Below are 15,149 nucleotides of genomic sequence, written 5' to 3' on the forward strand. Positions count from 1 at the left end.
AGAGGAAGAACAATTATCTGTTAGAGAATAATTTAAAATTTTCAGTGAAAGCTTTTTAGAGAAGTCAGAACAAAAGTGAAATTTGAATACCAGTTAACCATGGCAAAGAGGTGGTAGTCACTAGTCAATAACTCACTTTATTATACGTTAAAGGTATTCAATAAATACATTTTGATGCATAGAAATTTTATGAGATTTTATTGCTTAGGAATTTATAGGCTTCTATATTCTCATTCCAATAGAAAACAATTGAAGTTAAAGTGAGCTTAAAGACATCAGAAAACGACCACTAATTAGCCCTAATCTTCTTCGTTATACTTTTGGCAACATATCAAACATAAGTCAGGTAAATAAAATATCTACTCTTGTCTATTTAGTAAAATATAAGAAAGATTTCTGTTTTATATTTTGATTATTTTTTATTTAGGTTCGAATTTATTATTATTAAATTATTACTTAGAGTTAGATTTATTTAGATTTAAAATGTATCCTCAATTTTATGCTGAAACTTATAAAATACAATTTTTATAAGATAAAATTCATAAAATTTATATATTTTATTTCATATGTTTCATTTTATTTATTTACTTATAAATTTATACATTGCAGCATAAAATTGAGAATACATTTTAAACCTAGAAAATTAAATTATAAAAATTCAGTAATAAAAACATTTTCTCAGTGAATGAAAATTGTGAATTGGCTCCATCTTGTTCACACCTCACAGGGTTTTAATGAATATTTAATTTTATATCTCCCCCAAATTTTATTTAACGTTCTTCCTTTAGTGGTAATTGTATTAGTTCATTTCGCAGTACTATAAATATATTACCTGAGACTGGGTAATTTATATAGGGAAGAGGTTTAATTGACTCACAGTTCCACATGGGTGGGGAGACCTCAGGAAACGTGCAATCATGGTTGAAGGTGAAGGGGAAGCAAGGCACCTCTTACGTGGCGGCAGGAGAGACAGAGCTCAAAGGGAAAATGCTACTTTTAAACTGTCAGATCTCTTGAAACTCCCTCACTATCAGGAGAACAGCGTGGGGGAAACCATCCTAATGATCCAATCAGCTCCCACCAGGTCCCTCCCTAAAAAAATGGGGATGATAATTTCAAGACAAGATTTGGGTGGGAACACAGAACCAAACATGTCGGTTAAAAATTACTCTTTCTGATAAGGAGATAATTACTTCAAATGTGTACTTTTCCCCCAAAGGCTTTGTTTTAAAAATGTTAGGCCAGGCACAGTGACTCCCGCCTGTAATCCCAGCACTTTGGGAGGCCAAGGCGGGCGGATCACAAGGTCAGGAGTTCAAGACCAGCCTGACCAACGTGGTGAAACACCGTCTCTACTAAAAACACACACACACACAAAATTAGCCAGGCATAGTAGTATGCACCTATCATCCCAGCTACTCAGGAGGCTGAGGCAGGAGAATTGCTTGAACCTGGGAGGCAGAGGTTGCAGTGAGCTGAGATCATGCCACTGGACTCCAGTCTGGGCAACAGAGCAAGACTCCATCTCAAAATAAATAAATAAATAATAAATAAATAAATAAATAAATAAATAAGTTAAAGCATTTTCCTGGAAAGGGAAAAAATGAATATTCAAAACATAATTAATAGTGGATTTGAAATTGTGCTGGAGAATTGTCTTGCAGATATAGGCCTATGTATACTATTTGAGTTCAAATTGTCTTCAAAATGACCTTCATATATAACTGGAATATAATATATGTTAACTCAAGCACATGTGCACATGTACACTCACATACGCAGAGTCAATTTTTGTTTCAAACATGTAAGCCACATTTCAAATAATAGGAACTATTTCCCTTTAAGTATTTTTGTTTTGTTTTGTTTGCAAATTTGTTAAAAGCAAATAGAATCTTCCATTTTTTCAATCATGATGATAGAATTTTTGATCAGAGGATTTACCAATTTGAGTCATGTGATTCATTTCATATATATCAAAATATTATTCCTATCGCTCATCCTGTAAAAATCAAGTCTGAGTGAAGAAGTTTTAATCTATCATGTAGAAATAAATGTGTGGGTGTTTTTAGTTTATTTTCAAACAAATAACACATTATACAAATAAAAAATAATGGTAACTTCTATATTTACTTGCTAGATCTAAACCTTCCCATTATACTTAATTCAGTAGGAGTTGAGTACTTTTGTAAATTGTTGTCAGGTCATTTGATCTCTTTATTTCTCTTCAGATACAGTCTGCATTCATTTACATTTAACACAATTGTAGTGGTTCTGTAATTTAGCTACATAATAATGTCATTGCTGAGCTTTAAGAAATACTAATTATTGTTTCACATTCCCAAAATTTCTCTTCCATTTATGTTGCATGTTGCCTAACATTAGAGTTCAAAAAATTTCATTAGATGATTCTTGTATGCAGGAAAGTGTGAGAATTATTTCACTATGTGGTTCACCACTGAGTAAAATGCATTCATTATAAACATGAGCTGTTAACATTTAATATTTTTAGAATGATTACTCCAATTTTCCAATTAGTGATATCTTTCATGTGTGAAGCAAAGAGAAACATTTTCACTGTGTTTTTTAATAAGAGCTTTATTTGATATAATTCATATGCCATAAAATTCATCCTTTCAAAGCATAAAATTCAGTGTTTTTTTAAATTCATAGAGGTAGGCAGCCATCACCACTAATTTCAGCATAGTTTCATCACCTCAAAAAGAAACCACATGCCCAGTAGGAGTCTGAATTCCTTCCCCAGCCACCATCCTCTGGCAAACACTAATATACCTTCTGTTTCTATGGACTTGCCTATTCAAAATATTTTGTATAAATTATATCATATAACATGTAGCCTTTGTGTTTAGGTTTTTCTTTTATTTAGCATAAGGTTTTAAGATTTATCAGTCTTTTAGTGTGTGTCAGTACTTCACTTATTTTTATTAATAAATATTTCATTGTACGGATATGCCACTTTTGTTTACCTATTTATTGGTTCATGGGCATTTGAGTTGTTTCAGTTTTGACTTGATGAATAAGGTCGCTATGAACATTAATGTACAGGTTTTTGTATGCGCATCTGTTTGTTATTTTGTTCTTTTGATTGTACAGCTAAGATTGTAATTGCTCAGTCGTATGTTAAACTCTCTGATTTTTTTTTCTTTTTTTGGAAGCTCCAAGTTGTTTTCTACTGCAACTAAACCATTTTACATTTCTGCCAGCAATGTATGAAGATTCCAATATCTCCACTTGCTCTTTAACACTTTTTCTTGCATGCCACTTTTACTTTAGCCACTCTAGTAATCTCTAATTATAGATTTGTTTTGCATTTCCTTAATGTCTAATGATGTTGATCAACTTTTTTTGTTTGTTTGTTTGTTTGTTTTGAGACAGAGTGTCGCTTGGTCACCCAGGCTGAAGTGCAATGGCGTGATCTCGGCTCACTGCAACCTCTGCCTCCCAGGTGCGAGTGATTCTTCTGCCTCAGCCTCCTGAGTAGCTGGGACTACAGGTGCGCGCCACCATGCCCAGCTAAATTTTTGTATTTTTAGTAGAGACAGTGTTTCACCGTGTTAACCAGGATGGTCTTGAGAGCAAATTTTCGTGTGCTTATTAGTTACTTTTTTTAAGGAATGTCTATTCAAATTCTTTGCCCATTTGTAAAATTGGATTATTTATGTTTCTGTTTTGAGTGTAAGAGTTTTTTTCTCTTTCTTGATAAAATCCTTATCAGATGTATTATTTGCAAACATTTTATTGTATTCCACAAGTGGTCATTTCTCATTTTTAATAATATCCTTTCAATTACAAACATTTTTAGTTTTGATGATGTTTAACTTATCTCTATGTTTTTGTCATTTGTACTTTTTGTGTTACATCTAAGAATGCATTGCCCAATCCAAGGTACTACACACACACAAACACACACATGCACACACACACAGCTGTTGCTCTGTGTTTGTGGGTTCTGCATCCATGGATTCAACCAACCATGAATTGAAAATATTTGAAAAAAATTGCATCTGTACCGAACATGTACAGACTATTTTTTCTTATCATTATTCTCTAAACAATATAACAAATAATTATATACCATTTACATTGTATCCAGTATTATAAGAAATATAGTAGATAATTTAAAGTATACAGGAGGATGTGCATGGGTTATATGCAAACACTTACTTCCCCATTTTATGTTAGGGACTTGAGCATCCAAGATTTTGGTACCCACAGGAGGTCCTGGAACCAATCCCTTATGGATACCAATGGGTGACTCTGTATATTTCACAGTTTCTTCATTTATAAATTGATGAACATTTAAATTATTTCCATATCTTGGCTATTTTGAACTGGATATGCCACTATCTTAACTGAGTGATCAGATTATCACCAGAGTGATATATATCACCAGAGTGGTATATATCATGCCAATATATACACATTGCCTCCATAGTAATTTTTAACGCATTCTACATCTTTAATATATTCATGAAGAAATAAAAAAGACAAACCAAAGTTGAGGGACAGTCTACAAAATACCTGACTGGATACCTCAAAAGTATCAGGGTCATAAAAGACAAGGGAAGACTAAAGAAACTGTCACATATTGGAGGAGACCAAGGAAACAAGATAACTGAATGCAATGTGGCATATTGGTTTAAATCCTGAACCAGAATAAAGACATTGTTGGAAAAACTGGTGAAATATGAGGAAAGTTGGTAGTTAATAGTAGCATACTGATATGATTTGGATGCATCCCCACCCAAATTTTATGTTGAAATGTAATCCCTGATACTAGAGGTGGGGCCTGGTGGAGGTGGTTGGATCATGGGGGTGGTTTCTCATGATTTAACAACATCCCCCCCTTGGTACTTTGCTTGCCGTAGTGAGTTCTAATGAGATCTGGTTGTTTAAAAGTGTGTGTCATCTCTCCTCCTACCCCCTGCTTGGTCCTGCTTCTGCTATATAAGTTGCCTCCTTCTGCTTTGCCTTCCACCATGAGTAAAAGCTCCCTGGGGCCTCCCCAAAAGCAGATGCTGCCATGCTTCCTGCACAGCCTGCAGGAATTAAACCTCTTTTCTTTATAAATTACCCACTCTCGGGTATTTCTTTATAGCAATGTGAGAATAGGCTAACACACATACCAATGTGAAGATTTTAGTTTTGATGAATATAACCTATATTATGTAATATTTATGTTCTTATGTTAATAATAGAGAAAGCTGAATGAAGAGTAAAAGGGAACACTCTAAACTGTCGTTGTAGTTCTTTGGTAAGTATAAAGTGATTTAAACAAAAACATGAGTAATATATACAGGAATGTATACTCTCAGAATTGTAAAGATTTAATGTGTTCCCAAATATCTTGTAAGTATAAGAATTTTGATACAAAAAACACATCATATAATAGGATTTGTAGTCAAATTTAAAAGATTAGTGGCAAAAATTATATGGAAAAGTAAACCCCAAGGCTGCTCTGTTGAAAAAAGAATAGTTAAATGATAGATTGGGTATATAGGCAAGGAGATAGATATAGCTACATATATATCATATGTGTATATATTCTATAATAATTGACACTAGAGTATTATTACAGGAAGAGATAATTCTGTATGATTTGGCCATCCTGACCAATACAACTTTAGCTTGTGCCATTGTCTTCTTTATTTCCTGCTCTCTTGACACACTGATCTTAAAATTAGTCAGTGATATTTCTATCAACCATGTTTTGTCTTCCTGGAGTAATCTCCACTTCATCTTTATAAATCCAACTCTTCTGGCTCAAAATAAAAACCTATTGGGATATTTTTTGACATCTGGCTAGATAAAAACTGACCATCTGCTTTGTAAACTCTATACTTCTTCTTTGTAATACTTACTAAAATGAAAATCTTGTACTTATAAAAATACATATTCTAATGATATGACTCCCTGTATGAGTTTGCTGGGGCTGCTATAACCACAGATGGGGTGGCTTAAACACCAGAAACTTCTTTGCTGGAAGCTAGAAGAGCAGTTCTTACAGTTTTGAAGGCTAGAAGCCTAAAGACAAGGTGTCTGCATGGTACATACCTCTTGAGGCCTCTCTCCTCCACTTGCAGATAGTCTCCTTCTAGCTGTGTCCTCACCTGGTCTTTTCTCTGTGTGTACGTTACTAGTGTTTCTTTGTATATCCAAATTCCCTTTTTTTTTTTTTTCTTAAGACGGAGTCTTGCTCTGTAGCCCAGGCAGGAGTGCATTGGCGTGATTTCCGCTTACTGCAAGCTGCGCCTCCCGGGTTCACGCCATTCTCCTGCCTCAGCCTCCTGAGTAGCTGGGACTACAGGCACCCACCACCATTTTTGTACTTTTTAGTAGAGACGGGGTTTCACCCTGTTAGCCAGGATGGTCTCAATTTCCTGACTTCGTGATCTGCCCACCTTGGCCTCCCAAAGTGCTGGGATTACAGGTGTGAGCCACTGCACCCAGCCAAATTTCCATTTTTTGTAAGGACACCAGTCATAGTGGATTAGAGCATCACCCTAATGGATCCATTTGTTTATATTCTGAGGCCCTGAGGTTGGAACTTCAACATATTAATTGGGGAGGAGAGAGCATAATTCTGTCCATAGCACTCTCCATTAGATTGGGCTTTATGAAAAGGTAGCACATGACTGTCTTTTTTCATATTTTTATATAGTTGCTGAATGAGTGAATAAAAAATGTATAAATGAACATTGCTCCATATGTGGAAGCAATTTGTGACTTTTTTACTTACAATATGGTCTAAATAAAGCTGACTTCCTCAATCTATTAGTGATTGAACAGCTTAAATCAACTAGGAATATATTCACAATCTAAGAGAGTAATAGTCATTTTGAAGTTGACTATAATATTAATTCACAGTTTTCTCTGTCATTTTCCATTTCATCTACATATGGATTTTAAAAAGGAATGTCTTAAAAACAGAAAAATTCAATGTGATTATATTATGCCAACCCATATGTTCTTGAGCTAGGTTTCTGAAGTTGGTGCCTTCAAAGACTAGGTTTACACTCTTCCTGAGCTGTTTCCTTGTTAACAGGCAATCATTTTCCTGACTGAATTTTACATAACAGCTCTTACATAAAAATTGGCTCCTTAAAACTTTTTATATTTGTTTTTAGTTTAAAAAATAGAGAAAAGAAAATTGTATTTTAACTGCACACAGGCATGCATTTAAAATGATTTCAAAGCATAATATAATTAAGGAATATATAAATTAAATGAATATTGATCTCTGCATGTATTTTCAGTATACTTTTTATTAAAGTATAATATTCACATACTAAAGCATACAAATAATACGTTCACAGATCAATGCATTTTGGTCAAATAAAATTGCCAATATAACTGGCACCCACACAAGAAATAAAATCACCTCCCCCTAACACCTCCACAGGGCAATAACCCCCTCCCAAGGTAACACCAATTTTGACTTCTATCTCCACAGACTTTATTCTCTAGAGATTTCAATTTTATACAACTTATTTTATACATTATGGTACTTTTGAGTCTGGCTTTATTTGTGAGCATCCTCTTAGAAAAAGGCTTGTGAATCCATCCACGTTATTGTATGGGCAATAATTTGTATAGTATTCCACTGAGTAGCTATACTTCCATTCTACTGTTGATGAATATTTGGGTTGTTTCCAGTGTTTATTTTTCCTTATTTGTAATAACTGCTACTACTAGAATTATTGTATGTATGTTCTGGTATATTTCTGTATTGGATTTCACTGTTACTAGAATTTCTGTGTCATAACGTATGTAAAAGTTGATTACTATCTGCCAATAGTTTTCCAAAGTGGTTTCAGAAGTTTTCATTTCTGTCTTCTCTCTCTCTCTCTGTCTTCCTCTCTCTCAAGATACTCCACTTTGAAACCCAGCCACTATACTTTGAGAGAGTTAAGAAGTGACGATGTTAGTTGGTCTCACCTGACAGCATGCATCGACTACTCAATATGAGTGAGAAAACCCTCACATGAATCTCACTTCCAACCTTCATGCCACTCCATTTCGTGCCAAGCAGAGAAGTCCCCACCAAGACCTACTCACTCCAATTAGAGACTGGTAAGCAAAAATAAATATTGCCATTGCTTTGCTCTACTAAGTATTGAGGTGATTTGTTAGGCAAATGATAATCAGAAAGAGGGAAATCTCATTGACTATCCAGATAGCTTTTAGATGGTGATAATAAAATTGTGAAAGATTTACAATATGTTTATCATTTGGAACATATCCCCTTTATCAATCAATCATTTTTTTCCAGAAAATTGGTGAGGACTATAAAATCTGTTTTTCATGTTATAAATTAAGAAGACATAATAAAAAGTGAGCATTTATATGTTTTACATTTTTTAATGTTTTGAAAGCAGAAATTAATTCTGCTACGTATTCATACATAAAAATTAGCAATTGTGTTAGTGAAACATTTTATTTCTAAATGTGTTCTCCCTTTTGTGAAGTCAGAAATCTTTGTATTTCTGAAACATACCTTAATTTCAAATTTGTATAATATGTGATTGGTTGAACAGTCTATAGTGTATCTCATAGAATTAAAAAAATGAACTATTTTCAAAACAAATTATGCAAATATATCTTTTATGAGGTTATATTCTAAGAAGGCCTAAACTTTAGCTAAAAATGAACTCTGTCTCTCAAAGGCAGTAAATCAAAAAGAAAAAAAATCTAGTTTAAAAGAAACTTATTTATTTATTTATTTATTTATTTATTTATTGAGATAGAGTCTTGCTCTTGTTGCCCAGGCTGGAGTGCAGTGGCACAATATCGGTTCCCTGCAACATCTGCCTCCCGGGTTCAAGCGATTCTCCTGCCTCAGCCTCTCAAGTAGCTGGGGTCACAGGCGTATGCCACTATGCCCAGCTGGTTTTGTATTTTTAGTAGAGACTGTTGGTCTCCATGTTGGTCAGTGAGGTGCAATTTAAACAATAAAGTGCACCCATTTTAAACGCCCATATTGATGCATTTTGGCAAATATGTATGTTTATGTAAACAGTACCACAATTAAAACACAGAATGCTTCCATAACAATGACAACATTTCTTGTGATACTTTCTCATCCTTTTCCCTCTATACACACCTGGACCCAGTAACCACGGAACTGCTTTCTGTCATTTTAGATTAGATTTGTCTTGCCTAGAATTATAGATAATTAGAATGTATAGTATGGCCTCTTGTGGGTTTGGTTTTTTTGCTCTCTATAAACTTGTTCAGATTTATTCATGATGTCTTCAAGATTTATATATGTAGGAGTATAATTGTTGAATCGTATATTGAAGCCGTATCAAAACAAACTCCCATAGTGTTTTCCCAAAGTGAATTTGACCTTTTGCATTCTGGCCAGGATCATTTCCCCAACTGTACATCTTGGCCAACACTTGGTACTGCCAGTCACTTTAATTTACCTATTATAATATGATGTAGTTTGTAGTCTGTAGTCTTATCTCTTTGTAGTTTTAATTAATATTTGCTTGATTACTAATGTTGTTAAGCCTATTTTCATGTCCTTGTTGGCTACCTGTGTATTTTATAAAACATTTATTCAGATTGGGTTGCCTTTTTATTACAAAATTGTAGAGTTTCATGGATTTGGATACTAGTAGTTTGTTGAGATACATATATAATTAATGTTTCCACCTATTATGTGACTTAAATTTTTATTTCTTTAATTTGTCTTCTTCATTGCAAAATGTTTTAGTATTGATGAACTACAATCTTTATATTTCTTCTCATACTGTTTGGATTTTTTTTTTTTGCTGTCTTTAATGTTATTTGTTTTTTGGCTTACCCTGACATCATCAGCATTTGTTCCCTATGTTGCCTTCTAGAAATATAGTAGTTTTAGAGTTTATCCTTAGTTTTATCCTAGTTTTATGTTCCATTTTGACTATTTGGGATGAGAGAGAAAAAAAGAGAAAGGGAGAGTGAGAGAGAGAGAGAAAGTGTGTGTGTGTGTGTATGCATAATGAGAGATAAAGGTTAACTTAAAGTCTTTTGTCATTGGAATATCTCGAAATTTCAGCACTGTTTGTTGAAAAGACTAATTTTGGCCATTGACCTAACTGCACCCTTTTGTCATGTATACGTGGGCCTATTTTGGAGTCTATTTTGTTTTATCAATCTGTTTCTAACCTTAATTCAAGACCAAACTGTCTTGATTACTATAGGACAATAATAAATCTTGAAATCAGAAAAGTTTTGACTATGCAATATTTTTTGGATTTTCATATAAATTTTATTATTGATTTATTTTTATATTAAAACCTCGTGTGATTAATATTGATTGGGATTGCATTTAACATATACTTCAATTTGGGAAGAATCGTCATATATCAAATTTTTTATACATTTATTTATGTCTTTGTTAATTTTTCTCAGCAATGTTTTATAGTTTTCAGGTTTGAATCTTGCACATCTTTGTTAAATTTTTGTGTTTTACTTTTTCTGTTATGAGTGCTACCTTTAAAATCTCTCTTTTTGATTGTTTGTTGCTACTTTATAAAATTATAATTGATATTTTATATTCCCCTGTATCCTGTGACCTTTCCTGCTGATTAACTCACTGACTAAATGCTCTGATTAATTTTCGTAAGTTTTTATTGTTTTGGCATTTCCTTGGGAGTTTCGACACACACATTTATGCCTCTTGGCATATCTAGAAACAGAATTTTTGATGTCAAAAATTGTATATATTATGTTTTTAAATGTTTGAGTATTTTTTTATCATAAAAGAAAATTTGTGGCTTTTATTGTTAAAGCAGTTAAATTACTTTCAAATCAGTTATCTGCTTGTAAACTTTGCTAACACAGGACTGAAATACATGCTAACATGGGTATATCATCTTACACTGAGTTTGCCCCATTAAGTTGAATACCCCAGTTGATGCCTAACAATTCTCCATCTTGGCTAGTCACAACTTGAAAGTCAATCCAACCTGGGTGAACTCTGGGAATAGTTCGGTTTACAAATTTCCATTCTTTTTTAAGGGGAGGCATTTATAAATGTGCAGTCCAATATACAGCAAAGGTTCTTTGTGTATCTCTGAGATTATTTCTACATATCTCCTTCCTGGGACTCTGCCCTCTGACTTAGAGCTTCCTTAGACTTTCTAAATGCCAATTATCTTTTTTAACTCAGTGAAACTGCCAGGCTCATATTGAATACCTTATCCATGTCCTTGAATTTCTGAAATTGCCTTCAAGTATAAAGCCATAGTGAATGAATTCTCAACTTTCTATGTTTCCATCTGTTAGGGATCACAGTCTTGTCCTTCCTCTTGTCCAAAATCTGCTAACAATTGTTTCATGTAGTTTTCTAACTGTTCATGTTGCAAGTTCAAGTTGTGAATGTCTTATTCTAGCATGGTCAGCAAGGTAAGTAACAAAATATAGTTTAGTTTAAAAATCACATCAATAAAAGAAAGCAAAATATGCAATCTTTCCAATTAATTGAATTATATCAAACTAATAAATATGAATGAATTTCCCAGTTTAGAATATTATCACTTTAAATGAATAACAGTATATCTCCAGAATCTAAAATGATCGACCATCTGTGTATATATACAAGTGTATGTGTGCATGTATGTTTATAATAATTAATATATTGTTATATAATTAATTGATTATAAAATTGATATATTGTTATATAACACACACATATATATGTATATCCTTGTAGTAGAAGGAGAATCTGTATAAAATTCAATATTTTCTAATTTTATACAAATATTAAAGAAATGCTTAACATCTTGATGAAAAAAATATATTTTGAAACAATATCATGATCATAAAAATATAAAGCAAAGGAGTCATAATTTATATTGCACATAGAGAAGAGGTTAGAAATTCCTATAGTGTCTTAGTAATGGTGAAATAAATCATGATAAATACAGTCTTAATTTTTACAAAAGATAGCATGTTTCCTTGGTGGCACATGTTCCAGAAAATCATTTGCTGTTTTTTTTCATTAACTTTTTGTAACTATCCTAATCTATACTTTTATAATCAATTAATTCTTAGCTTTCTTATTTCAAACCAAGAACATGTATTAGTTAGTCTATAAGTTGGAGTGAGGCTGTATAAATTAGAAAAAACTGGGGCACATGGGGGCTATTTTCTAATTGTATAAAATAATACAAAATATTTTTATCTAAATCAATACATATGAATTGAACAAACCAATATGAGGAGAGCAATCCTTGTCTATTCGGAATATAATTGAAAAATTTTTCCTTTGTTTGTACAATATTCAGTGGCAGAAATGGTCTCTAAACTAAACCTCTCCTTCCCACAGATTTCACACCTCTTTATCAAACAGAACTATCTCTTTTCAATAATCTTTTTTGTTATAGTGCCAGGGAATATTATTTATTGCACTCACAATAGCAGTAAAGCCAGCACACTGAAACAAAATAATTTATATTTTAGTAGTTAGATATGGTGACAAAGTGTAGTATTGGAGATTTCATCTGACACTAAACATTTAAGTGCACTTTATGGTTTAGCTGCTGTATTGATAGAATTATAGGCAATTTAAGTGATTAAGTTTGTAACAGGTATAAGAAACAAATGATAAATAATGATATAGAAAACATTAATAGTTTTAACAACTACAATTTTATTCATGGTGAATCATATTTCACTTTTCTGACCCATATGCCACATCTTAATTCATTTTTATCATTCCATTTTGATGTAACCAAAATAGTAATATGAAGAATTTAGGGGAAGTTGGATATCATATATTAAGGGATGTGTGTATGTGCATGCACAATATTAATACAATACATAAAATAAATTATTATAAGTAAAAATAATCTAATGACATTACTCATTCTGAAAACTCTTTTATGAAACCATTTTGAATATTTCCCCAAATATGTTAGATTGTCCTTCAAAAAGACATTCTAATAATGTTCATATTTTTATTGCAAAGAGCAACAATTTAGGTAGATATATAATGCGCACATGTAAGTTGTTGTAAACCAAATTGTGTCCTCCCAAAATTCATATGTGAAGCATTAACCAACAAGTGACTATATTTGGAGACAGGGCCTTTAGGCAGGTTACTAAGGTTAAAGGAAGTCGTAGGGGTGAATCCTAATCCAATAGGACATGATCCGTATAAAAAAAGAAAGAGACATCAGAGCTCTCTTTCTTCACCTGTGCACAGGGGAAAAGCCACATGAGGACACAGCAAGAAGGCAGTTGTCTGTCTGCCAGGAAGAAACCTCACCAGAAACTAACCATGCTAGTATCTTGATCTTGGACTTCTACCCTCTGGAACTCTGAGAGAATAAATTGGTGTGGTTTCCCCTACTCAATCTGTGGTATTATATAATAGCAATCCAAGCAGAATGAGACAGATTTTGGTACTAGGAGTAGGATGCTGCTGTAACAAGCATCTAAAAATGTGGCTTTGGGTTTGGGTGGGTGATGGGTATAGACTGGAAAATTTTGAAGTGCCTTCTGAAATAAGGTTAGATTCCCTTGAAGAGATTATTGGTAGAAATGTGAATGTTAAAGGTGATTCTGATGAGATCTCAAAAGGAAATAAGAGACGTGCTATGAGAAACTGAAGGAAAGATGACCCGTGTTATAAAGAACTTGGCTGAACTATGTTCTAGTGTTTTGTGGAAAGTATAACTTAAAAGCAAAGAAGTTATATATTTAGCTAAGGAAATTTCTAAGCAAAGAATTAAAGATATGACCTGATTTCTCTTTATTGCTTATACTAAAGTACAGGATAAGAAAAATAAATTGAATAAATTGTTAACCATAAGGAAACCAAGGCTAAAAGATTTGGAAAAATCTCAGTTATCCATATTGCAAAAAAATGAAACACATGTTTTAAAGAAAACTCCAAAGATGTGGCTGGATAACCACTCCCTAAGGTGGCTATCCATGGAGTTAATCAGCCATCTCAACAGAGGCAGGAAGAGTGATGGGATGATATAAGCACAGTCACTGTCCGTTTCACCAATGGGAGCAGATATGTGTTGAAATAAAGGAAGGCTTTCCCACTTCTGGATTTCCATAGGAGAATATAATACAGCTATTTGGCTGTCAACATGCTTTGTTCATCAAGAAAAGGGAAGACTAAGACTGAATGCAATTCAGAAATTATCAGGGCTGCGACTCCTACCACAGGCCCAGGGGGCAAAGCTCTTTTTTACTCAATTGTAGAGGATAGGGGCCCCTCCTCAGTATCTTCAGGTCAGGCTACCCTGCCCTTTTTGTCTGAGACAGGGCCACCACAAAGAGCCAACACAGTAGAATTGGAAGGCAGAGCATTGAGCCTAAAGGGATTATTCTGATGGTTTAAGATTTAATGGAATGTGCCTTGCTTGGATTTGGACCTGCTTGAGACACATCACCCATAGTTCTTTCTTGTTTCTTTTTTAGAATGAAAATGCAATCCTATGACTGTCCCACCATTGTTCTTCAGAAACACATAACTTTCTAGTTTCACAAGTTTACAGTTAAAGAGGAATTTTGCTTGAGGAAAAATTGTACCTCAAGTCTCACCTATAACTGATTTAGATGATCTTTAGATGAAATTTTGGACTCAGAACCGATGCTAGCATTGGTTAACACATTTATGGACTGTTGGGACGGAGTGAATGTATTTTTTATGTGAGAAGGAGTGTTGTGCTGTTGAGATCAATGTATTTTGCATGTGAGAAGGACATAAATTTCAGGGGAGCAGAATGTAGAATGTTATGGACATTTTAGGGGAGCACAGTGTGGAATGTTATGCAACATTCGTATGTGGAAGTCCTGTCCTGAAACGTGGCTGTATTTGAAGATAGGCCCTTTAGGAAGGTAGGTAAAGTTAAATAAGGTCATACGGGTGAAATATGGGTAGTATCCTTGGAGGAACAGACACTTAGGATATGCATGAACAGAGGAAAAGTCATGTGAAGACACAGCAAAAAAAGGGAACCATCAACAAGCCAAGCAGAAGCCTCATTAGAAAACAAACTTGCTGACATCTTGATCTTGGGCTTCTAGTCTTCAGAACTGTGAGAAAATAAATTTTGGTTGTTTAAGTCACCCAGTTGGTAGTTTCTTCTTATGGCAGCCTGAACAGACTAACATAAGTC

The 15,149-nt window shown here is 33.6% G+C and overlaps 1 long non-coding RNA gene across 1 annotated transcript; it reads left to right on the plus strand.

The window, feature by feature from the left end:
- Nucleotides 1-240: 240 nt before the first annotated feature.
- On the plus strand, nucleotides 241-15,067 carry LOC129488202 (uncharacterized). Its single transcript, XR_008659612.2, has 3 exons — nucleotides 241-346; nucleotides 7,887-8,091; nucleotides 14,449-15,067. It is a non-coding gene; the product is annotated as an uncharacterized lncRNA (long non-coding RNA).
- Nucleotides 15,068-15,149: the final 82 nt, after the last annotated feature.

Source organism: Symphalangus syndactylus, chromosome 8, assembly GCF_028878055.3.
Source record: "Symphalangus syndactylus isolate Jambi chromosome 8, NHGRI_mSymSyn1-v2.1_pri, whole genome shotgun sequence".
In the NCBI taxonomy this organism is placed as follows: Eukaryota; Metazoa; Chordata; class Mammalia; order Primates; family Hylobatidae; genus Symphalangus; species Symphalangus syndactylus.